Consider the following 25,533-nt stretch of genomic DNA (forward strand, 5'->3'; position numbering starts at 1 on the left):
TCTCAGGCCGCGCCGGTTGGAGCTCCGACCCCGGCGAACTCGATCCCAGGCTCCGCGGCGTTCCAAATCCAGCGACGCCCGCAGCCCCAGCTCCGCGATGTTGGGAGTCGGCGGCCACAGCGCTCCGGAGCTTACCGCACGGCGATCCGGTAAGGCATCACCCGCTTCATGATGGTGTCCCAGCTCTGCACCGCCACCGAAGCTGTAGTACCGGCCGGTCCCGACAGGAAACGCCGCTCCATTCTCGATGGTAGGCCGTGAGGACGGGGTGAAGAAGCAGCTCGGAGGGATGCTGCCTCTCCGACCAGGTAGGGGACTAAGAAATAAAGTTTCCCCCTTCCCCCCCCCCCCACCCACCACATAAAAGACCTCCAACTAACATTTTATGACAGGACTTAAAATTAAAAAAAGGTGAAGAGTTGGACTGCGGGCAGGCTGCCATACACAGACGGCGCCCACTCCTGCACATCCTAGTTAAGAGGGTGGTTACATATTTTCACATGTAAGTAGTATTTTGAAGTGTACTTAAAATTCAGGCCAAGTGCACGAAAATGAGATTTGTGTAAACAGGTTATTTGTGGCCAGCATTGACATAGTGGGCTAAGTTCTGTTTCCATAAAGTATGCCTACATTATTCTTGTGCAAAGTTAAATCAATAATAGAATATATGAATTGAAAGGATTTGGGTCACATGCTTATAAGGAAAGTAAGGGGTAGGTTATATAGGTTCAGAAGAGAGGGGCAATTGGAGTTTAGGAATAGAGGTGTGGACCAGACCTTAATGAAAGACAATGGATGTCTTAAGAGAAATTGAGATAAAGGGCCTGAGGAGAGGCAAAGCAGAAATTTGAAGTCATAGATTGATACAGTTTGAAATGGGCCCGTCAGCCCAACATGCTCCCACCAGCCAACGAGTCCCAGCTACATTAGTCCCACCTGTCCACATTTGATCCATAACCCTCCAAACCTGTCCTATCCGTGTAGCCGGGAAGACCATGGAATGTAGAGACACCAACGTTCTTCAAAGTGGTTTAAGGGTGGGATAGCCAATAAAATGCCATGGCTTCTTGGTGATACAATAAGCCACCAAATTATCTAAATGGTGCCAAAACTTGCATCAAATGGGACCCAAGTTAAAAGAGAATTCTCTTGTCATGAAAGCTGAAATAAACATTGTTTTTAAAAAAAAAAAGCAAATGAAAAGAAATATTGGCCAACAAGCAGCTCCCTCCTGGAAACAATTGTGATTTCCTTGCCAGTTATGTGGGTCTAAGATTGTATGACTGCACCTCTGCATGAACCTTTAATGAATCCTGATAGGATTCATTTGGGAGTCAAACGATAATTGGCAACAATGAGTATTGGGAAATAGTGAAAGATTATTCTGTGAGTGAATGAATTCGAAACAAAGAAAAAGAAACCAAGCACTGCACAAGGAAGAAAAATGGAGGCAAGTTCTTCAACTAAGGACTACCTGATTTGGATAATTCATATGTGGTTATTGAGACTAAGACAAAATTATGGCCTCTTATTGCAAATCTGTTCACCAGAATAAACAGTTTACCTTTACCTACCTTTAAATCATATGATTAAATCATAGGAAAATAGTATATAATTCAACCCCTCAGGTCTTTGCTGGCATTGAATTAATTTGCATCAGTAATATTTTGGATTACTCATGAACATTGCTTTCTTTCTTGCTTATTTCCAGTTAGGTTGCCAGGACACGAGGGACTATCATTAAGGTTGTGTTCAAAATGTTAGAATGATGAGTTTCCCCCAAAGGATTTCACTTTGTTTTCTGAGGAATGAAGATGAAGACAGTGCAGAGAAAATGAGCAGGTTAGAGGAAGAGAAGGATTGTCTGCACCTTTCTCATCGGTGTTTGCATCTCAATGTGCACCATCCTAACAATTGATCATGTTGGATCCAGAATGCAAATACGATAATAGTTTAGCTAACCAGATTTTGGATTAATGTTAAAATTCAAAATAAGCAAAATACATTTAAATTTGTCCGATGTTCCTTCAGAGAAAAATAATGTTTCCCAGGCAACATTTTTTCCAGTTAGTAAATGGAATCAAAAACATTCATTTAACAAGGGGAATGAAGGCAAAATGTATAGGATAAGTTTCAAGGTAATGGTGGATGGCTGTTTGTCGGGTTGGAGGCAGGTAACTAGTGGGGTGCCTCAGGGATCTGTGTTGGGTCCTTTGTTGTTTGTCATGTACATCAATGATCTGGATGAAGGGGTGGTAAATTGGATTAGTAAGTATGCAGATGATACCAAGATAGGGGGTGTTGTGGATAATGAAGAGGATTTCCAAAGTCTACAGAGTGATTTAAGCCATTTGGAAAAATGGGCTGAAAGATGGCAGATGGAGGTTAATGCTGATAAATGTGAGGCGTTACACCTTGGCAGGACAAATCTAAATAGGACGTACATGATAAATGGTAGGGAATTGAAGAATACAGTTGAACAGAGGGATCTGGGAATAACCGTGCATAGTTCCTTGAAGGTGGAATCTCATATAGATAGGGTGGTAAAGAAAGCTTTTGGTATGCTAGCCTTTATAAATCAGAGCATTGAGTATAGAAGCTGGGATGTAATGTTAAAATTGTACAAGGCATTGGTGAGACCAAATCTGGAGTATGGTGTACAATTTTGGTCGCCCAATTATAGGAAGGGTGTCAACAAAATAGAGAGAGTACAGAGGAGATTTACTAGAATGTTGCCTGGGTTTCAACAACTAAGTTGCAGAGATAGGTTGAATAAGTTAGGTCTTTATTCTCTGGAGCGCAGAAGGTTAAGGGGGGACTTGATAGAGGTCTTTAAAATGATGAGAGGGATAGACGGAGTTGATGTGATTAAGCTTTTCCCTTTGAGAATAGGGAAGATTCAAACAAGAGGACATGACTTCAGAATTAAGGGACAGAAGTTTAGGGGTAACATGAGGGGGGAACTTCTTTACTCAGAGAGTGGTAGCGGTGTGGAATGAGCTTCCAGTGGAAGTGGTGGCGGCAGGTTCGTTGGTATCATTTAAAAATAAATTGGATAGGCATATGGATGAGAAGGGAATGGAGGGTTATGGTATGAGTGCAGGCAGGTGGGACTAAGGGAAAATAGTTGTTCGGCACGGATTTGTAGGGCCGAGATGGCCTGTTTCCGTGCTGTAATTGTTATATGGTTATATTGTGGCTAATTTACTGGGCAAAACCAACACACTTGGGGAATATAAAGTGGGTTTTTTTCAGATCTAGAGGTATATTCATTAATATTTATTTAAAACTGAACATATGCCATTATTTTGTGGCGTCGGCAATGGTGGGGGGTTCGGCAGTAATTGCACTAACACTCCCAGTGGGATGAATCACATGATATATTTTATTTACATTGGTAAGAAAGTCCAGGACCGCAAGGGGTGTTGTCCCTCGCCATCAGGTTGCATGTGCGGTGGAGCTGGTGATCTGAGGTTTGGTCCGGCAGCTCGGTCCCAGTTTTGAAGCAGGTGGTGTGGCAATCTCAGGCTTCTCCTTGCAGTTCACCCTTGCCTCAACAGGAGGTGCAGTTGGTCTCAGGTTTATCCTGGATGGCTTCCCCACAGCCATCAGGCTATTAAACTTGGCTCGGACAAAACTCTGAACATTAATAGCCCATTATCTGTTTATTTGCACTTTTATCAGTTTATTTATTCATGTGTGTATATATTTATATAGTGGTATATGGACACACTGATCTGTTCTGTAGGCATGCCTGCTATGTTCTGTTGTGCTGAAGCAAAGCAAGAATTTCATTGTTCAAGAATGAACTGCAGATGCTGGAAAATCGAAGGTAGACGAAACTGCTGGAGAAACTCAGCGGGTACGGCAGCATCAATGGAGCAAAGGAAATAGGCAACGTTTCGGGCCGAAACCCTTCTTCAGACTGATGGTGATTTCATTGTCCTATCAGGGACACATGACAACAAACTCTTGAATCTTGAATCTCTTGAGGTTCTGCTTTGGGGCTTCAAGAAGCAACGCTGGCAGTCTCTGGATTACCCGGGTTCCTCAGTCTTTGTGTGTGTGTGTGTGCTCCCCCTCGTTGTCCATAGGCAGGAAGAGGCACAGGCATCTCAGGCTTGCCGTGCGACTCAGTCTTAACCTCAGTAGAGCTGCTGGCTGTATTTGACTTCTTCATGGCAGTCCAGTCTTGACCACATGGTGGCATTGGTGGCCTCGGGTTTGTCATAGCAGCTCAGTCTTCCTTAAACTTGCGATGGGAACATAGCTGGCTGGGAGACACCTCTCTCCTTTCTTCTTTCTCTTTCTTCTGCTTCTCTCTCCCTCCCCCTCTAGCTAGAATGCTTGGGTTTTATAGCGAGAAGGCTGACAAGATTCACGGTGCCAAACCAATATACAATACGATAAAACTTTATTCATCCCCGGAGGAAAATTGGTCTGTCAACAGTCACAACACACAACAAGGTACACAAAAACTTGAAATTAGAAGTGAAAAAAAAAAGAAAAAGACAAGCAACTGTTGGCTGGCTGTGGTGTGCACCGCGCCTTAACCGGATCAAACGAACAAACGAACGAACGCAGGCTTATCCCCCGGGCAGAGGATTCTATAACTAGAGGGCCTTTCCCCCACACCGGGTTCCCTCTTTGTTCTTCCACCGTCCCTCACAACGGTCCCTCCACGCCGAGTTGCCCTTGGTTCTTGGTTTCTTGGTCCTCCAAAATATTCCAAATGGAATTTAAACTGGAGGTGGCCATTGTTCCTCACGGTGGTCCCCCCACACCGGGTATCAGCTAATTGGGCCCAGCCTTTACCAATTGCTGAGAATTGGCCTTTCCGCTAGTGATAGGAATCGGAGCAACATCCAAGGAAGAGGGCACTGTCACAGTCACAGTCACCCACAAAATGTCACCCACTCTTTTTCTCCAGAGATGCGGCTTGACCCTCTGAGTTACTCCAGCACTTTGTGTCTATCTTTGGTATAAACTACCATCTGCAGTTCTTTGTTTCGACATATTGTTAATATTCCTGGGATATGCATGTGCACATTGGCACAGATAGTCGAGCTGCTGCCTCTCAGTGGCAGAGACCCGGGATCAATCCTGACCACAGGTGTGGCCTTTGGGGAATTTGCACGTTCCTGTTGAATTGCGGGGAAGGTGAAAATTGGAAGTGGCTGGGGTTGCATGTGGGAGGCCTTTGGAGCAGTGGGGGAGAGGCATGCACAAGAACAGTCATTTTTAGATTAGATTGACTTCACCCACTCGAGCCGTAAAGCTTGGCACACAGTCAACCGCCTGACCGGCAGAGCTACATCCAAACCTGGCAAATGCCCAGTGACCGCTATCGCAATCGCTCCTCAACTAGTCGAGAATGGTCAATTCACAAACTCTGACTGAGATTTCTCGCGCGAAGTGAGCAAAGAGGTTGCCGAGGCATGGAAAACTGACAGAGTGGATACAGACCAAACAATGGCTTTCACCTCCGAGGAAATGGCCACCGCACTCAAGATGTTGAAAGCAGGAAAGGCCCCCGGACTTGACAGCATACACCAGGAGTTTCTACTACACTGTTGTCCTCCATGGAGAAGTCCAAAAACCCAAAGATCTGGCTTCGTGCAACAGTCATCGCTCTCCTGAAGCCGAACAAGCCAAAGGATGATCCTAAATACTACCGGCCCATCTCGCTCCTCTGCATCCCATACAAACTCCTTGAAAGACTGATCCATGGGCGTATCAACCCCATCATAGACCCTCAACTACCCCATGAGCAGGCTGGTTTCCACCAAGGTCGATCTACTGCGGACCAGGTAACCCTCCTCACCCAAGACGTCAAGGATTGCTTTGAGGCAAATGAGAAGGCAAGAGCTGTTCTTATAGATCTGACAGCTGCCTATGACATCGTGTGGCACCGGGGACTAACTGCAAAGCTACTCCGGGTGCTGCCAGACAGGCGCATGGTACGCTACATCATGAAGCTGATATCAAACCGCAGCTTTGTGCTTAAGACCAGTGATGGACAGCAGAGTAGGCTATGTACACTGAAGAATGGCGTCCCACAGGAATCCGTCTTGGCTCCACTGCTTTTCAAAGTGTACATCCATGACCTCCCAGAGACCATCGCTGGAAAATATTGGTATGCTGACGATCTAGCCATCCTGATGAGACACAAAGAGTGGAAGATAATCGAAAGCTCCTTGAGTCAAGACATGGGGACTTTGTTTTTTTTCACTTTAGTCTTTATTGCTTTTATGCATACACAAATATAACACAAATATAACAACGAAATATACAACAATGCAGTGAAATGTACAACAGTGCAGCAGAGGGGTTCAGTTTACAATTAATGATGCAGTATACAGAACTATTTTCTTATTAAAACATTTTCCAATAACTTACATTATTGTCAATAAAACTATACAGTGTTGATGTCTTTATTTCTATACCTAATCAATTTTTCCTATTTTGTGTTAAACTCTTCTTCTTTCACTCTTAGAGAATATGTCATTTTCTCCATCACAAATATTTCCTGTACTAAGTCTAACCATTGTCTAAGTCTGGGTGTGCCCGCTGCAAGCCAGTTTCTTGTAATGGCCTTTTTGCCAGCTGTTAGTAGGATTTTAACCAAGTAATGATCTTCCTTCAGCACCGCTGTAGTTATATTACCCAGGCATAAAATGGAACACTTCTTGGAGACTATATATACTAATACCTCCTTTAATACTGAATTCACTCTGTTCCAAAATGCTTCTATTTTTGGGCAACTCCAGAAGATATGTGCATGATTTGCGTCTGTTAGGCCACATTGCCTCCAGCATGTTTGCTGCCTTAGAATTTGCTTGCTTTTTGTGTTTGGCCTAATAAAGAAACAAATCAAAATTTTCCAATTAAATTCTTTCAATTTTTGTGAATTAGTGGATGTCTGTAGTGTTACACACATATGATGCCATTCTTCTTCTGAGATTGTGATTTTAGCTTGACATTCCATTAAACTATGATAAAGTTTAGAAATAATCCTTGATGTTTTTTGATGATACGCATTAACTGTCACTTCTACCACTGGATTATTTTCTTCTAGTGCCTCCCTTTTTACTTTTTTATTGTAATAATCTCTCAGTTGGAGGTATCTAAACAAGTCTTGGTTCCTAAGTGCAAATCTATCCTTCAAATCTTGAAAAATTCTTAGGTCTCCATTTTCAGTAACAGTACAAAATGCAGTCATTCCTTTTTTCATCCACTCTTTAAATTTTGAGTCATACATTCCTGGTTTAAATTCACTATCTAAAGCTATCCATCTTAATACTTTTTGTCCTTTATTCAGTTTAAGTTGTCTAGTAAGAGTGAACCAGGTTTCTAAAGTAAATATCGTTATTGGATCGATTATACTCCTGATATGTCCAGGAAGCGCTTTTCTCCCAAGAGTGTTTGGATGTGGAGGTCAGGGATATATGTCTCAATCTCTTTCCACCTAGCTATATAGCTATCCTCACACCAATTAATTAGTGGTCGAAGTTGGGTTGCATAGAAATATATCCTAAAATTTGGAAGTGCCATTCCACCTTTGTCCTTTGGCATCTGGGGTGTAGTATGTCAAACTCTGGCCCTCTTTCCTCCCCAAATAAACCTATATATTAATTTATCCCATTCCGTGAATTGTTTTAATGGTACCTCTATTGGCAGAGATTGAAACAAGTACAATAGCCTTGGCAAAATATTCATTTTCACCATATTTATCTTACTACTAAAATCCATTGGGTAGGTGGACCATCTTTTTATATCCTTTCTTATGTTTTGGTTGTTGTGATTAAAATTAGCCCCATACAACATTGATATTTTTTTTGTTATATATACCCTTAGGTATATTGAATCCCATTTAATATTATACTTTTGCTTGATTTCTTCTGAACACAACTAAATAGGAGGGTTTGAGTTTTTGAAATATTCACTATATCCGGCATAAAAATTAAATTTCTCAATGATCCCCATCATCCTTGGAAAGGAGGTGTTTACTTCCGTGAGATACATCATTACGTCATCTGCAAAAAGGTCAATTTTATGTTCTCTGTCTCTTATAGTTAATCCCCTCAGTTCCCTATCTTGAGCCAATGATTCAATATATATAGCAAACAGGGTAGGGTTAAGGCAACATCCCTGTCTCGTTCCCCTTCCTAACTCAAATCTCTCAGTTAAGGACCGATTCACCTTTACTCTTGCAGTAGGTTGCTGGTAAATTGCTTTAATAACTTGAAGTTAATCTTCAGTAAAGCCAAATCGTTCTGGTGTTTGATATAAGAATTCCCAATTAACCCTATCAAAAGCCGCATCTATGTAGGGTTCTTCTAATACTAAGACATGGGGACTTTGGCAGTATACCTATGACAGTGGAGTCTAAAGCTGAACGAAGGCAAAACAGTGTCAACAGTATTCCATCTAAACAACAAGGAAGCTAATCAAGAGCTAGCTGTCTTCGTTAACAATAGGTGCTTGGACTTCCAACAAACACCACTTACCTCGGTGTAAAGCTGGACAGATCGCTTATATTTCGTCAACATGTGGCTGGCCTCTGCGACAAGGTCATGGCACGTAGCGGCCTCATCTGACGCCTGGCAAAACAAGTTGGGGAGGCAGCCCATCAACTCTTCGCACCTCTGCCTTAGCTCCAGCTGAGTACTGCGTACCCGTATAGAGTGGAAGCAAACACACTAGCCTGGTAATAATAATAATAATAATTTGTTTATAGGGACAGTGCATATTAATGAACATTTTGCATGTAAATATGCGAGATTGTAGCCAATCAGTAGCTAATTTCCGTCTCTAGTCCCAGGCAAAGGTAGGTGAAGTGTCTTGCCCAAGGACACAACGACAGTACACACTCCAAGCAGGATTCGAACCGGCCACCTTCAGGTTGCCAGCCGAACACTTAGCCCATTGTGCCATCTGTCGTCCACGAGTTTGAACATTTAGCACCTTGCGAACCATCACTGGGTGCCTTCAACCTACTCCAATCGAGCAGCTCCCTATACTTGCAGGCATTCCGCCTGCAGGGATCCGAAGGCAAGCAGCAACTCTGGCACTATCTCGTCGTGCCATGGACCCAGATCACCTCCTCCATCAGGCTATCAGCAGAGAGCAGAGGCCACCCTGACTGAAGTCCTGTCACCCCTTTGCTCCCCATGGAAAACAACTCCTAGCATCCATCCAGCCAACTGAGGCAAAAGCACACTGGATAGCCACCAAATGGTCACAGGAGTGGAAGGCAACCTCATCTCCGTTACACAGCTACATCTCTTCACCAGATAAAAGCTGTCCAGGGTCTGACCTCCGAGAGGAGCATGGGTGAAGCTCAACAGACTTGGTACTGGAGTTGGGCGTTTCAATGCCAGCGTGTGGAGATGGGGGTTCTGCCAGAGCCCAGCCTGTGTATGTGGAACAGAACAACAGACAGTCAACCATGACATCTCTGAGTGCCTGCTCAACCACCCACCAAATGGAGCTCAGGGTCTGGCAGACATTGATGCAGAGACAACAACCTGGCTGCTCAACACCCGACGAGATCTAACTATTCCTATGGTTTATTTATGTTTCATTCGCAAGAACAAGAAGATAAGATTAGATAATTGTCGCATTTTGGAGATATGTTTGCTCACTTTGGCATTAAAATATTGGCAAATGTTACTGAAATTTCTTTTTAAATCGCGCGATTTTTAAAAAGGTACATGTGATTAGTATTTAACCAATGAACGTTGAAGTTGCTTCTCTCATCCACCTTGCTCGGAGTTATTTGTTCACAACAGGGAAGGGCTTCTGGGTGGTATCATCGAACCACATGTCAAATCTCTTAAATTTATGTTTCCACTTGAGGGTGAGATGACACAAACTAATTCAACATTGTTTATTAAAATGTGCATAATTCTGTATAAAGATTAGCATAACAGGTTTATTGTAGTTGCATATTTTCATAGCTAAATCCTATTTAACAGTGTAGTGCTGCAAGATACCTAAATAATTCTAAACTGTAGTGTGACCCATGACTATTGGATCATTATAAACCATAAAGGTGCAAGTAAAGAAAATGAATTGGACGGCACAGTGGTGCAGCGGTAGAGAGCGGTAAGACAAAGATGTACAGGTTTGTCAGTTAATTGGGAGATGTATGTCAATTACTGGGGTACCACATTCAGGTAAGAACATCATCAGCTCCTATCATAAGCAGTAAACATTGGTTGACAATATTTTCTGCAATATTATCCTCTAGTTTTAGTCCATGTATAATATCTTGACAGACTTTCAATTACATTCGTAGATTAATTCAAGACAATTGCATTTTCTTGCTGGCCCCAAGAGAGGGATGAATCAAGTTTAACAACCGAGACAAAAGAAGCAAAGCCATACTAAATAAGATTGAGCTGCAGATGCAGGCAACCATGTGAATAGACAGTTAAAAGACAATCCCTTGCATACAGATCAAACTGCAGATTATGTGACAAGCTCAAGTATTGGGAGAAGATGTGTACATCATAAATGATAATATCAAGAGGAAATAATGGTGCAGGGGTGAAAAGACCAATATAGAAGAATCAAAATCAGAATGTACATATTATGAAAGATGACAGAGAAATTGAGAGCACACAAGATAATGGAATATTTTCTAAGGAATGACTGGCAGTTATCTCTAGAAATCGTGGACGCATTGGTGATAATTTTCCAATGTTCTATAGATTCAGGATCAGTTCCTGTGGATTGGAGGGTAGCTAATGTTATCCCACTTTTTAAGAAAGGCAGGAGAGAGAAAACGGAATTATAGACCAGTTAGCCTGACATCGGTGGTGGGGAAGATGCTGGAGTCAATTACAAAACATGAAATAGCGGCACATTTGGATAGCAGTAACAGGATCGGTCCGAGTCAGCATGGATTTACGAAGGGCAAATCGTGCTTGACTAATCTTCTGGAATTTTTTGAGGATGTAACTAGGAAAATGGACAAGGGAGAGCCAGTGGATGTAGTGTACCTGGACTTTCAGAAAGCATTTGATAAGGTCCCGCATAGATTAGTGGGCAAAATTAGGGCACATGGTATTGGGGGTAGAGTGCTGACATGGATAGAAAATTGGTTGGCAGACAGAAAAAAAAGAGCAGGGATTAACGGGTCCCTTTCAGAATGGCAAATAGTGACTAGTGGGGTACCGCGAGGCCAGGTGCTGGGACCGCAGCTATTTACAATATACATCAATGATTTAGATGAAGGGATTCAAAGTAACATTAGCAAATTTGCAGATGACACAAAGCTGGGTGGCAGTGTGAACTGTGAGGAGGATGCTAGGAGAATGCAGGGTGACTTGGACAGGTTGGGTGAGTGAGCAGATGCATGGCAGATGCAGTTTAATGTGGATAAATGTGAGGTTATCCACTTTGGTAGCAAAAACAGTAAGGCAGATTTCTACCTAAATGGTGTCCAGTTGGGAAAAGGGGAAGTACAACGGGATCTGGGGGTCCTTGTTCATCAGTCAATGAAAGTAAGCATGCAGGTACAGCAGGCAGTGAAGAAAGCATATGGCATGTTGGCTTTTATAACAAGATGAGTTGAGTATAGGAGCAAAGAGGTCCTTCTGCAGTTGTATAGGGCCCTAGTGAGACCACACCTGGAGTATTGTGTGCAGTTTTGGTCCCCTAATTTGTGGAAGGACATTCTTGCTATTGAGGGAGTGCAGCGTAGGTTTACAAGATTAATTCCCGGGATGGCGGGACTGTCATATGCTGAGAGAATGGAGCGGCTGGGCTTGTATACTCTGGAGTTTAAAAGGATGAGAGGGGATCTTATTGAAACATATAAGATTATTAAGGGTTTGGACATGCTAGAGGCAGGTAACATGTTCTCGGTTAGTGGAGTCCCGAACCAGGAGCCACAGTTTAAGAATAAGGGGTAAGCCATTTAGAACGGAGATGAGGAAACACTTTTTCTCACAGAGTTGTGAGTCTGTGGAATTCTCTGCCTCAGAGGGTGGTAGAAGCCAGTTCGCTGGATACTTTCAAGAGAGAGCTAGATAGGGCTCTTAAAGACAGTGGAGTCAGGGGATATGGGGAGAAGGCAGGAACGGGGTACTGATTGGGGATGATCAGCCATGATCACATTGAATGGTGGTGCTGGCTCGAAGGGCCGAACGGCCTACTCCTGCACCTATTGTATATTGTCTATAATACAGATCAGATAATTCCACAACCATAAATCCAAAGCTAAAACTAAATATAAGTGCAAAGTAGCATTAAAGTACTCCTTCTATACCAACATATCTTGCCTAAAAACATGTAAGAAAAGGGCCGTCTAAAAGAAAATATCTTGAAACAAAATGAAGTCATTCTAGTGGTGTGTGAAAGAGGTAAAATTATGTAATTTCTCCCAGAGGAGTTTACAAACAGAAGTAATTTGTATTCAATTTGAGAGAGAGAAACCTGTGTTTGATTTAATAGAGAAAATTGCAATGGGATGAGGATAAATTGGCCAGAAATGATGTGGTAGATAAGGTGAGCAAAACGATAAAAGGCAAGCATACCAGATAGTTAAGGAGGTTACCGCAATATATTCAGCAAAATATATCCTAGTATGGATGAAAAATAAGGGAGAAATGGACCAATTGGCGGCGCAGGGAAGTGGCGGCGCTGCCCTGGCAGCAGCGGCTCACCTGTAGTCCGTTTGTTTTTGCTTTTTTGTGTTGTTTATTTCGTTTTGGCTAGTCCAGTTTTTGTTTTTTTAGTTTGTGTTTTTGGGGGGGGGGGTTGAAACGGGGCTTGCTGTCTCCCCCTGCGGGGGAATGCGACTTTTTGTCGTATTCCCCTTCTCTGCCTCCGTCTGCGCTGAGGCCTAATGGCGGAGCTGGCGACCTCGAGGCTCAGGAGGCAGAGCCCGCCAGGACTCGCACTGGGCTCGCTCCCGTGAGGGCGGCCCGGCTCGGGGCTGGAACAGGGCTTCCATGAGGGGCTGTGACGCTCCCGTGAGGACGGCCGGCCCGAGGAAGGAACGGTGCTCCCGTCGGAGTGGCCGAGCTCGGGGAGGTACGGCGTTCCCAGCCCGAGGGAGGAGCGGCGCCCGGTCGGGGCGGCCCAGCCCGAGGGAGGAGCGGCGGCCTGGCGCGAGGCTGAGACAGTAACGGCACTCACGTGAGGGCGATCCGGCTCGGGGCTGAAACGATGCTCCGGTGGCTGGGACTGTGTTCTGGCGGCGGTGACCTGAGTCCGGGGTTCGGCCGCGGGCCAGTGGCTGTGTCAGCAGGACTGGTGGACGGCAGCTTCGACCACCCCGGGGCCGCGGTGTTTGAGCCGCGGGACTGTTTGCTACATCGCCCGGTGGGGTATCGCCTCAGCGCAGAGAGAGAAGAGGAGGGGAGAGACTGCAGCCCTAAGACTTTTGCCTCCATCACAGTGAGAAGGTGCTATGTGGACTCACTGTGGTGGATGTTAATATGTGTTTATTGTTGTTTTTTTATTGTATTGTATGTATGTATGACTGCAGGCACGAAATTTCGTTCAGACTTCAGTCTGAATGACAATAAAGGAAACCCTGTACCCCCTGTAAAATTCTGGATAACCTCACTCTTTCATGCTGACCAGTTGGCAACCTGTCATTTTATTCCCATCTCCCGGCATTAGGTCCATAGCATAGTGTAGCCGAAGCAATTCAAGTGCTCGTCCGGACATTTAAATGCTGTCAGCCTGAATCTATGCTGCAAAATTCTATGCACCTATGACATTTCGCAATTTTTTCCCACTAATCTGATCTACCAATATCTCTCTTTCTTCCTTGGAGCACAGGAGGATGAGGGGTGATCTTATAGAGGTGTATAAGATCATAACATGGAATAGATCGGGTAAATGCACAGTCTTTTACCCAGAGTAAGGGAATCAAGAAGCAGAGGACATCGGTTTAAGGTGAGAGGGGAAAGATTTAATATGAATCTGAGGGACAACTTTTTTACACAAAGGGTGGTAAGTATATGGATTGATCTGCCGGAGGAGGTAGTCGATTGCTTTTGAAAATCCTGTGAGGAAAAATAACTGTTATTGCGAGTCAAACTCTCTCGCCCCTAGCCAACCGTTGTCCATTGACACAATTGTTTTTAGAACATAATTTTCAATAATGCAAGGTTTCTTCGGAATGCAGCTATCCAGCAGATCTATTTACAGTGCCCTTCATAATGTTTGGGACAAAGACCCATAATTTATTTATTTGCCTCTGTACTCCACAATTTGAGATTCATAGAAAAAAATCACATGTGGTTAAAATGCACATTGGCAGATTTATTAAAGGGTATTTTTATACATTTTGGTTTCACCATGTAGAAATTACAGCTGTGTTTATACATAGACCCCCATTTCAGCGCACCATAGTGTTCGGGATACATGGCCTCACGGGCGTTTCTAATTGCTCAGGTATGTTTAAATGCCTCCTTAATGCAGGTATAAGACAGCTCTCTGCACCTAGTTTTTCATCCAGTCTTTCCATCACCATTAGAAACTTTTATTGCTGTTTATCAACATGAGGACCAAAGTTATGCCAATGAAAGTCAAAGAAGCCATTATGAGATTGAGTAACAAGAATAAAACATCAGCCAAGCCTTAGGCTTACCCAAATCAACTGTTTGGAACATCATTAAGAAGAAAGAGAGCATTGGTGAGATAACTAATTGCAAAGTTATCGCCAAACTCAGACCCTCTCTCACACCGCCCGCTGCTGAAAGACTCATCCATGCCTTCATCTCCTCCCGACTGGACTATTGCAACTCACTTCTCCTTGGCATCAGCTCCACCTACATCAACCGACTCCAACTGGTCCAGAACGCAGCCGCCCGACTCATCACCCACACCAAATCCTGGCATCACATCACTCCAGTCCTCAAAAAACTTCACTGGCTTGTAAGGTGTCCTTGAGACTCTTGAAAGGCGCCCATAAATAAAAAAAATAAATAAATAAAATAAAATAAATGTATTAAAGAGACTGGCAGGCCAAGGAAGACCTCCACAGCTAATGACAGAATAATTCTCTCCATAATAAAGAAAAAAACCCAAACACCTATCCGACAGAGCAGAAACACTCTTCGGGAGTCAGGTGTAGATTTATCAATGACCACTGTCCGCATAAGACTTCATGAACAGAAATACAGAGGCTACACTGCAAGATGCAAACCACTGGTTAGCTGCAAAAATAGGATGGCCAGGTTACAGTTTACCAAGAAGTACTTAAAAGAGCAACCACAGTTCTGGAAAAAAGGTCTTGTGGATAGATGAGATGAAGATTAACTTATATGAGAGTGATGGCAAGAGCAAAGTATGGAGGAGAGAAGGAACTGCCCAAGATCTAAAGCATACCACCTCATGTGTGAAACACGGTGGTGGGGGTGTTATGGCCTGGGCATGTATGGCTGCTGAAGGTACTGGCTCACTTATCTTCATTGATGATACAAGTAGGTCCCTTGCAGTCAGAAACAGGTGAGTTGATCATGGGGAACAAGGATATGGCGGACCAATTGAATAACTACTTTGGTTCCGTCTTCACTAAGGAAGACATAAATAATCTGCCGGAAATAGCAGGGGACCGTGGGTCAAAGGAGTTGGAGGAATTGAGTGAAATCCAGGTTAGCCGGGAAGTGGTGTTGGGTAAATTGAATGGATTAAAGGCCGATAAATCCCCAGGGCCAGATAGGCTGCATCCCAGAGTACTTAAGGAAGTAGCTCCAGAAATAGTGGATGCATTAGTAATAATCTTTCAAAACTCTTTAGATTCTGGAGTAGTTCCTGAGGATTGGCGGGTAGCAAACGTAACCCCACTTTTTAAGAAGGGAGGGAGAGAGAAAACGGGGAATTACAGACCAGTTAGTCTAACATCGGTAGTGGGGAAACTGCTAGAGTCAGTTATTAAAGATGGGATAGCAGCACATTTGGACAGCGGTGAAATCATTGGACAAAGTCAGCATGGATTTACAAAAGGTAAATCATGTCTGACGAATCTTATAGAATTTTTCGAGGATGTAACTAGTAGCGTGGATAGGGGAGAACCAGTGGATGTGGTGTATCTGGACTTCCAGAAGGCTTTCGACAAGGTCCCACATAGAGATTAGTTTACAAACTTAAAGCACACGGCATTGGGGTTCAGTATTGATGTGGATAGAGAACTGGCTGGCAAACAGGAAGCAAAGAGTAGGAGTAAACGGGTCCTTTTCACAATGGCAGGCAGTGACTAGTGGGGTACCGCAAGGCTCAGTGCTGGGACCCCAGCTATTTACAATATATATTAATGATCTGGATGAGGGAATTGAAGGCAATATCTCCAAGTTTGCGGATGACACTAAGCTGGGGGGCAGTGTTAGCTGTGAGAAGGATGCTAGGAGACTGCAAGGTGACTTGGATAGGCTGGGTGAGTGGGAAAATGTTTGGCAGATGCAGTATAATGTGGATAAATGTGAGGTTATCCATTTTGGTGGCAAAAACAGGACTATTATCTAAATGGTGGCCGACTAGGAAAAGGGGAGATGCAGCGAGACCTGGGTGTCATGGTACACCAGTCATTGAAAGTGGGCATGCAGGTGCAGCAGGCAGTGAAGAAAGCGAATGGTATGTTAGCTTTCATAGCAAAAGGATTTGAGTATAGGAGCAGGGAGGTTCTACTGCAGTTGTACAGGGTCTTGGTGAGACCACACTTGGAGTATTGCGTACAGTTTTGGTCTCCAAATCTGAGGAAGGACATTATTGCCATAGAGGGAGTGCAGAGAAGGTTCACCAGACTGATTCCTGGGATGTCAGGACTGTCTTATGAAGAAAGACTGGATAGACCTGGTTTATACTCTCTAGAATTTAGGAGATTGAGAGGGGATCTTATAGAAACTTACAAAATTCTTAAGGGGTTGGACAGGCTAGATGCAGGAAGATTGCTCCCGATGTTGGGGGAAGTCCAGGACAAGGGGTCACAGCTTAAGGATAAGGGGGAAATCCTTTAAAACCGAGATGAGAAGAACTTTTTCACACAGAGAGTGGTGAATCTCTGGAACTCCCTGCCACAGAGGGTAGTTGAGGCCAGTTCATTGGCTATATTTAAGAGGGAGTTAGATGTGGCCCTTGTGGCTAAGGGGATCAGAGGGTATGGAGAGAAGGCAGGTACGGGATACTGAGTTGGATGATCAGCCATGATCATATTGAATGGCGGTGCAGGCTCAAAGGGCCGAATGGCCTACTCCTGCACCTAATTTCTATGTTCTATGTTTCTATGTTTCTAAGTGCTGATGGTAGTAGTATAATGAATTTGGAAGTGTATAGACACACCCTATCTGCTCAAGTTCAAACAAATGCCTCAAAACTCATTGGACGGCAGTTCAATCTACAGCAAGACAATGATCCCAAACATACTTCTGAAGCAACAAAGGAGTTTTTCAAAGCTAAAAAATGGTAAATTCTTGAGTGGCCAAGTCAATCACCTGATCTGAACCCAATTGAGCATGCCTTTTATATGCTGAAGAGAAAACTGAAGGGGACTAGCCCCCAAAACAAGCAGAAGCTAAAGATGGCTGTAATACAGGCCTGGCAGAGCATCACCAAAGAAGACACCCAGCAACTGGTGAAGTCCATGAATCGCAGACTTCAAGCAGTCATTGCATGCAAAGGGTATGCAACAAAATACTAAACATGGCTACTTTCATTTACATGACATTGCTGTGTCCCAAACATTGTGGTGCCCTAAAATGGGGGGACAATGTATAAACACTGCTGTAATTTCTACATGGTGAAACCAAAATGTACACAAATAGCCTTTATTAAAATCTGACAATGTGCACTTTAACCACATGTAATTTTTTTTCTATTACAAATCTCAAATTGTGGAGTACAGAGGCAAATAAATAAATGATGGGTCCAAATATTATGGAGTGCACTGTATACTGGGATATTCCCTGCAAGTCAAATCCCAGCAATGGTATTCCATGTGGAGCACAGCTTTGACACATGCGCTACTGATTCTCACATCAGTCTATATTTATTCACCTGGGTGCTGCTAGTGTCTAGGGAATTCTTTCAAGCTGATGGTCCGTTGAGCACCGTTGGCCCTAATGTTAAACAATAGACAATAGGTGCAGGAGTAGGCCATTCGGCCCTTCGAGCCAGCACCGCCATTCAACGTGATCATGGCTGATCATCCCCAATCAGTACCCCGTTCCTGCCTTCTCCCCATATCCCCGACTCCACTATTTTTAAGAGCCCTATCAAGCTCTCGCTTGAAAAAAAAACTCAGCTCTAATTAATGAAAGGTCTCGACCCGAAACGTCATCTATTCCTTTTCTTCAGAGATGCTGCCTGACCCGCTGAGTTACTCCAGCATTTCGTGCCTATCTTCGATATAAACCAGCATCTGCCGTTCCTTCTTACACAAAAAAAAAGTTGTTCACGATCTGAAATAATCACATAAAATGCTGAGAATATTCAGCAGACTTGACAGCGTTTGCAAATGGAGACATGGGCAGATTCTGTTGAAAGATCCAGGGTCTGCATCATTAACTGTGTTTCTTCCCCCACAGCTGTTGCCAACCCTGTTGAATATTTCAGTATCCTGCTTCTATTCTGAAAATAGTACTTATTCAACCTGAATTGTTCCGTGCAAAACTCTTCCAATAGCTTCTATGATTTGGCACATGTGAAGTATCAATTCAGCAATGCAGCACAAGGGATAGTTTAAAGTTTTCACGGATGAATGAAGTTTAGTGAGATGACTGAAATATTAACCAGACCTGCCCAACTCCGTCTCCATATTGGACAGAGGAAGCGCCGCCTCGGCAACATCATTGGATCATTGTTGTTTCAAGTTCGCCTCTGCCGGCGTGCGAGTGGTCGGTTTGGTTGTCACTCACCTCTCGCTGCTTAATTTCCGCTGTCAAAACTTTCGAATATCAAGTGGCGTGCTGGGGGGGGGGGGGGTCTGTTTTTTTTAAAGAAAAGTTATTTATTTTTCTGCCGTGCTGTAAATGGACGTGGACACTGGGGCGCTTCTTGTCGGAGCTGCAGTCGCGGGCCGTGCCAGGTAAGTTGGCCAGTGCGAGTCCCACACTCAGTCGGGTTGAAATTGGCCCGGGTCCGGCGGCTGGGAGTTGCGGGCTGTCTGCCGCCCGGCGCTAGCACCACCTACACTGCAGCCGCCCGGCGAACTTCACAGTTATTGCACTTGAACTGTCTGCAATACTTCTGTCCCGCAGTGCATGTGATGCAGATTAGCAAGCCAGTTTCTGGGAGAACACTGTTTATACACACATACACACACATATATATATACACACACATATATACATATATATAGACACACATACACACACACAAAATGTGTGTGCATATATATACACACACACACACGTGGACTGTGCATTTCTTTAAAATGCAGCCAGGCAGGAGTGTGCCGTTTTATTCGTGTTGCTGGAACGGCTGCTGTCTGGAGAGCTTGCATTCTGGGGTCTCTGGCACTCCAATGGGCCTCGGGGAACGGGGGCCGGCGCTAGGGGGGTCGACCTTGTAACTGAAGTAAGAAGTGTAATGGCAGAACGATTCAATTTCAGCCCCGCTGCGTTCACCATCCGCAGTTGAACGACTCTCCCTCCCTCTCCCCAATAAAAGACAGTGACAACGTTTCAGGGAGGGATCCGCTGCCAAAACTGGTCTGGCAAACCTGAAATGTTTCTCTTTTAAAGCAGAAACCTGCAGTGTTTACATTGGCCACCGCAGTGAAACCACTCGTCGAAATGAAATTTACTGTGACTGGATATTTCACGAGTTACAACGTTCTTAACTTTTAAAAGACGCTCACACCTATTCGATAAGGACATTGGTCTTGGATTCACCCATTTCGCAAATTCAGCGGAGGAACAGTGAATGAGCCGCCGTTTTTGATTCATGGTCAGAGAACCTTAAAGAGTAAATCTCATGGTCTTGTGATCTTACATGGGAATGTCGCCGGGAATTAGAAGCAATTTTAACCCAGTTAATGGATCATGACAGCCAATCGTTACAGTAACTAATTTAACTTTGGAAAACATATCCGAGATAACAATAACATGTCTTTTGTTCGTGTTTTCACAGTAATAGACATAGTCATAGAGCTGTACAGCACGGAAAAGGGCCATTCGGTCCATCTTGTGCATGCTGGGTTCGTCCCATTTACCTACATTTGACCAATCTCGCCTTGAATCTTTCCCAAAAAGGCTATCAAATAACATTTATCACGGTGTATACACAAAAAGCTGGAGTAACTCAGCGGGACAGGGCAGCACCTCTGGAGAGAAGGAGGGTGATGTTTGTGGGTCGAAACGTCACCCATTGCTTTCTCGCCAGAGATGCTGCCTGTCCCGCTGAGTTACTCCAGCTTTTTGTGTCTATCTTCGGTTTAAACCAGCATCCGCAGTTCCTTCCTAACATTTATCACGGAGCCGAGCGACGAAAGAAGTTCTAAGAGTTCTAAGACTAAGAAGTTCTTAGCCCTCTCCCGCAGAGGAAGGAACCGGGGTCTGATGAAGTTTAGAGAGGGGATATCAGAGTGTGAGGCCGAAGCTTTTGACTGCACTCTGATCAACAATCGCTCAAAACCAACAACTGTTAACATCGCTTCTGGCTAGAACATGAATACAGAAGGTTGTAGGGCTTGAGTATCCTACAACCCTACGGTATGAACATTGAATTATCCAATTTTAGGTAACTGTCAACCTTCTCTCTTTCCCCAGTCCCCCACCTGGACTGGAACTGTTTCTCCTTCCACCTATATTCCTCCCTTTAGCTTCGCAATTGTCTGTACACTGTGGATGGCTGGATTGTAATCACGTATTGTCTTTCCACTGACTGCCAAGCACAATATAAAAAGCTTTTACCTGTACCTCGGTACACGTGACTGTAAACTAAACTTTAAAACAAACTTAAATAATTCGCAACGCTTCAATCCTTTTGTCTCACACCTGTGTTGTCATCTCTGATCTTTGTCCAAGCATCTGTCTATCAACCCCCCACCTACATCCACCTATTACTTTCCAGCCTTTGTCCTGCACCTCCTCTCTTTTATTTTTGTCCCCCCGCTGCACCACACAATCAGTCTGAAGAGGGGTCCCAACCTGAAATATTATCTATCCATGTTCTCCGGAGACGCCGCCTGAATTGGTGTTACTCCAGCAGTTTTTGTCCTTTGGAAACCAACAACTGCAGCTCCTTGTTTCTACGATGACTAATGGATAGCCTCTTCCTTCTATTTCAAGAGTCAAGAGTATTTAATTGCCACATGTACCAACAATGAAACAATGAAATGTCTGTCTCCATAGTGTCCTGCAATTATGTTCTCCTTCCCCCTGCACCCAGATGGAAATCCAATCGATTTCTCATCGTCCTCACTTCTCACCCCACCAGCCAATGAATCCAACAGATTATTCTCCGACATTCCGCCACCCTCATCATGACACCACTTTCCACTTTTCAGTCACGGCTGTCACACCCCTTTCCACAGTGACCACTCTCCCCACAATTCTTTGGTTCACTTATTCCTTCCCACCCAACCTGTCTCCATCGCAGGCACTTTCTTTCCCCTGCAAATGCAGAAGATGTAATCAACTGTCCCTACTCCTCCTCATTCACTTCCATCCAGGGATCCCAGCAGCTTTTCCAGGTCAAACAGAGGTCGAAGTGCACCTTTCCCAACCTTGCACGTTGCGTTCGGTGCAGCCAACGTAGCATCCTTTACGTTGGTGATTCCAACCCTAGACTAGGTGACTGTTTTGTCGAGCACTTGCACTTGTCCGCCCGCCAATGTTTGCTGGAAAATGATGATAACTCATCATTTTAAGTCCCCTTCCCATATCATGCCAACCTTTCTATCAGCCATTGCCAGAGTGAGACCACACAGAAACTGGAAGAAGAGCACCTCGCGTTTAGCTTGGGTAGACTACAACCCAAGAGTATAATTTGAAAAATAGAATTATGTAGTTTTCAGTGTTTGGCTGCCTTAGGAATTCAAGAAATTCTAAGTTAATGATGCTGGGAGATCATTTTCCTTTAGATTTCATTACCCATACTCTTCCATGTGTTTCACTGGAAAATCCCATTTGAGAAACAAGTCGGACTAATTTGAGGCTCTCAAGTCAAACAAGCTCACATTTCAGGAGGTGACTACAACATAGCATCAGCACAATATATATTACAGTTGCACCACAACTAAAATAGTTCCTGGTTTGAAAAACAGATTTTAAAGCTTTGTTGTGTAGTGAATGAAAATATTGGAAGAGAACCTACATTTACATTCTACATCTGGTTGAAAAGAAATGATAACAAACACTAGATGAGTGAATTCTTGATTTTCAAGTGATATATTCCCCCCCCACCCCCACACCCCATTTCTTCCTTCCATCCCCCACCATAGTGCACACATATTTATTTTCCACCACTGGAAAATCCCATTTGAGAAACAAGTCGGACTAATTTGAGGCTCTCAAGTCAAACAAGCTCACATTTCAGGAGGTGACTACAACATAGCATCAGCACAATATATATTACAGTTGCACCACAACTAAAATAGTTCCTGGTTTGAAAAACAGATTTTAAAGCTTTGTTGTGTAGTGAATGAAAATATTGGAAGAGAACCTACATTTACATTCTACATCTGGTTGAAAAGAAATGATAACAAAAATTCTAGATGAGTGAATTCTTGATTTTCAAGTGATATATTCCCCCCACCCCACCCCCATTTCTTCCTTCCATCCCCCACCATAGTGCACACATATTTATTTTCCACCACCTTTGTTACTCGGTTCCTTTGTCCTGCTCCATGTGCTCATCTTCCAAGCACGACTCCCATTTCTCCTTTTATCACTTCTCTTTCCCCTCCTGCCTGTCCCCTTCCAACCTTATCCCTCTCTCCAGTTATATATTTCACTCCTCTTCCCCCCCTGACAGCCTTTTGACTCCTTTTCACCTCAAGCCTTTGTCATTTGCTCCACCCAACTGCCAGTCCTCACCTGTATCCACTTGCCAGCTTTGCCGCTTCTCTTTCCTAGCTTTCTTCCCCCATTCTGAAGGACCCTGACCCAAAACACTGTATGTGCATTCCCTCCACAGATGCTGCCTGACCCGCTGAGTTGCGTCAGCAGTTTGTCTCTTGCTTAAGGTTCCAGCATCTGCAGTCTCTCTCCTGCTTCGATTTCTTACGTTTTTGTGTGTTCTCTTGTTCTGATATTCTTATGAAGGGCAGATCTTCAGCGGTACTGTTGTTGCGGCAAGGAGTGAAGCCGGTGTGGGGGTTCTCTGGAAATGATAAGTTCACTAGGAGTGGAACAGAGGTTAGCAGAAGTTAATTAAGGAAATAGTTGGTTACTGTAACATGTCTGAAAATCCAACATTGAAAGGGATTGATCGCATATTTCTTGTAGCTATTAACACAGCTATGTTTGGCATTAAACTAAAGCTGAATTAAAAAATAAAGGGATATTGTGTAGGATAGAACTGCAGGTGCTGGTTTACACCGAAGATAGACACAAAATGTTGGAGCAACTAATGGGTCAGCTAGCATCTCTGGAGAAAAGTAGGTGACGTTTTGGGTCGAAATCCTTCTTCAAACTGTCAGGGGGGAAGGAAACAAAGGAATATTACCAGTCTTAAAGTTTGTTGTATCCTTGGGTGCTTGCAGTAGCTTTTTCACTATTTGATTAATGAAAATATGCTGTAAATAACTAAGTATGCTCTGATACATTTATGCTTTGTGTTACATTTCAATTTGTTAATCTCAAGCATATTTGAAGAAAATTATATTGTATTTATTATATTAGACAGTATGAACTCTGGTGAATTTGTATGTTTTCAGTGAGCAGATGAATAAAATATTGTGGATCAAATGCTACCTCTTAGCAACAGAGTTGGTATTTAAGAAGTGTATAAGCAAGACACTGAACAAAATCGCTGCCTAGACTTCCTGGTTTAGTATTTTTACGTAACTGTAACATACATAATTTCTAACTTGTACATTGCATCACGTTGGTGCGATGCTTTGCTAATTTACACATTTTAGATTTTATTTTTTGAAGAGGCAGTAACTGGAAACATCAAATGACTGATTTTATCAGCAGAATAGTCCAGTGTGCCTAATTATACATGAGCGGTTTTCTCCATAAGGTAATATTTGTTGAGTAAAGAAATCTCAATTTTAAGTACTGCAATTACATTTCTTGGAGGAATGTGCAAAGTTTTGTGTTTTAATGTATAACATTTTGAATTCTGCTTTGAGTGGATAGATGTCGTGCTTGTCTTAAACCTAGATGTTGACTTTTGCTTTTAACATGCAATAGATAACGTAACATAATATAATATGAGGTAGCCTATTAATAAAGCATTGTTGAGAGACTGGAGAATTGAACGATGGAGATACTGACCTATCATTTTTGAGATTACTTCTGCCTTTTCAAACTGCTTGCTCGGTTTATGAGAGAGAGCAAAGACCAGAATTAGAACAAAGATGAAAAGGAATATATTCTCTTGGGGTGTAATATTTCTTAATTCAGTACCCCAGAGAGCTGCCCAATGCTGAATCATTGAACATGTTCAACATAGGGAAGGACTTTTGGCATGAAATTTGGGAGCAGGCTTGAAAGTGGAGTTGAGGCCAAAGTCAGATTAGCCATGGATAATCTTGAATACATTTTATTAGCCAAGTATGTATACATACAAGGAATTTGCCTTGGTGCTTTGCTCGCATGTAACAACACGATATACAGTAAACAATTAAGAATTATTATAATTTAAACATGTGAAGAATGAAATAAAATACCAGAGCAAAAGAAGGCTACAGACTTTTGGTTATTGAGTTGAGCTACTGCTCGTGGAAAAAAAGCTGTTTTTATGTCTGGCTGTGGCGGCTTTGACATTCCGGAGTTGCCTTCTTGAGGGAAGTGCTTCAAAGAGTGTCTTAATATAGGATCTTCTCCTGCTCTTATTTCTTATGGCCTTTTTTTACACTGACTGTTTCAACCTGCGTACTTTGTCTGAGTCAGTCCGAAGAAGGGTCCTGATTCAAAATATTGCCTATCAATGTTCAGCAAAGATACTGCCTGACCCATTGAATTACTCCAGACTACTTTGTAAACCAGCTTGTATAGTTTCTTGTGCAGACCACATTTTTGTTAAGCTGAAATTGAGCATGCAAAATGTTGAATCTTATTTCACCCAGTGCTGAAGTTCAAATCTCAGATTCCACCCATTATATAATGTTTGATTACTCCATCCTGTACAATGCTGCCCACTTTTACTCTCTCCATCCTCTCCAGCAATCCTGCAGTGCTTTCACACTTACCAGGATTTTGCCGACCTTAGTCTTGGTCCTCTTCATTTCTTCTCCCTGACGGTCTCTTTTTATTTCCATAATTTCCAGTTTCTTTGGAACACAGTTTTGCATCTTCAGACGCTCATCAAGAAACCCACTGGCCCCATTTCAGGTGACCTTCAATGGTTCCTTGGTGCTTAAGACATTGTCACTGTCACTGAGTCATACAGCACAGA

General features: G+C 43.4%; 1 protein-coding gene across 4 annotated transcripts in view; it reads left to right on the plus strand.

Annotated features, from left to right (window-relative positions):
- The first annotated feature begins 18,873 nt into the window (after nt 1–18,873).
- tnfaip8 (TNF alpha induced protein 8) overlaps nt 18,874–25,533 on the plus strand; it is a 95,157-nt gene continuing 88,497 nt past the window's right edge. For 3 of the 4 annotated variants that reach the window (XM_033017490.1, XM_033017488.1, XM_033017489.1), the window contains exon 1: nt 18,874–19,048. The gene's annotated coding sequence lies outside the window, so the exon portion shown is untranslated. The remainder of the gene's footprint in view (nt 19,049–25,533) is intronic. The other variant, XM_033017492.1, reaches the window with a different exon arrangement.

Source organism: Amblyraja radiata, chromosome 3 (assembly GCF_010909765.2).
Source record: "Amblyraja radiata isolate CabotCenter1 chromosome 3, sAmbRad1.1.pri, whole genome shotgun sequence".
NCBI classification, from domain to species: domain Eukaryota; kingdom Metazoa; phylum Chordata; class Chondrichthyes; order Rajiformes; family Rajidae; genus Amblyraja; species Amblyraja radiata.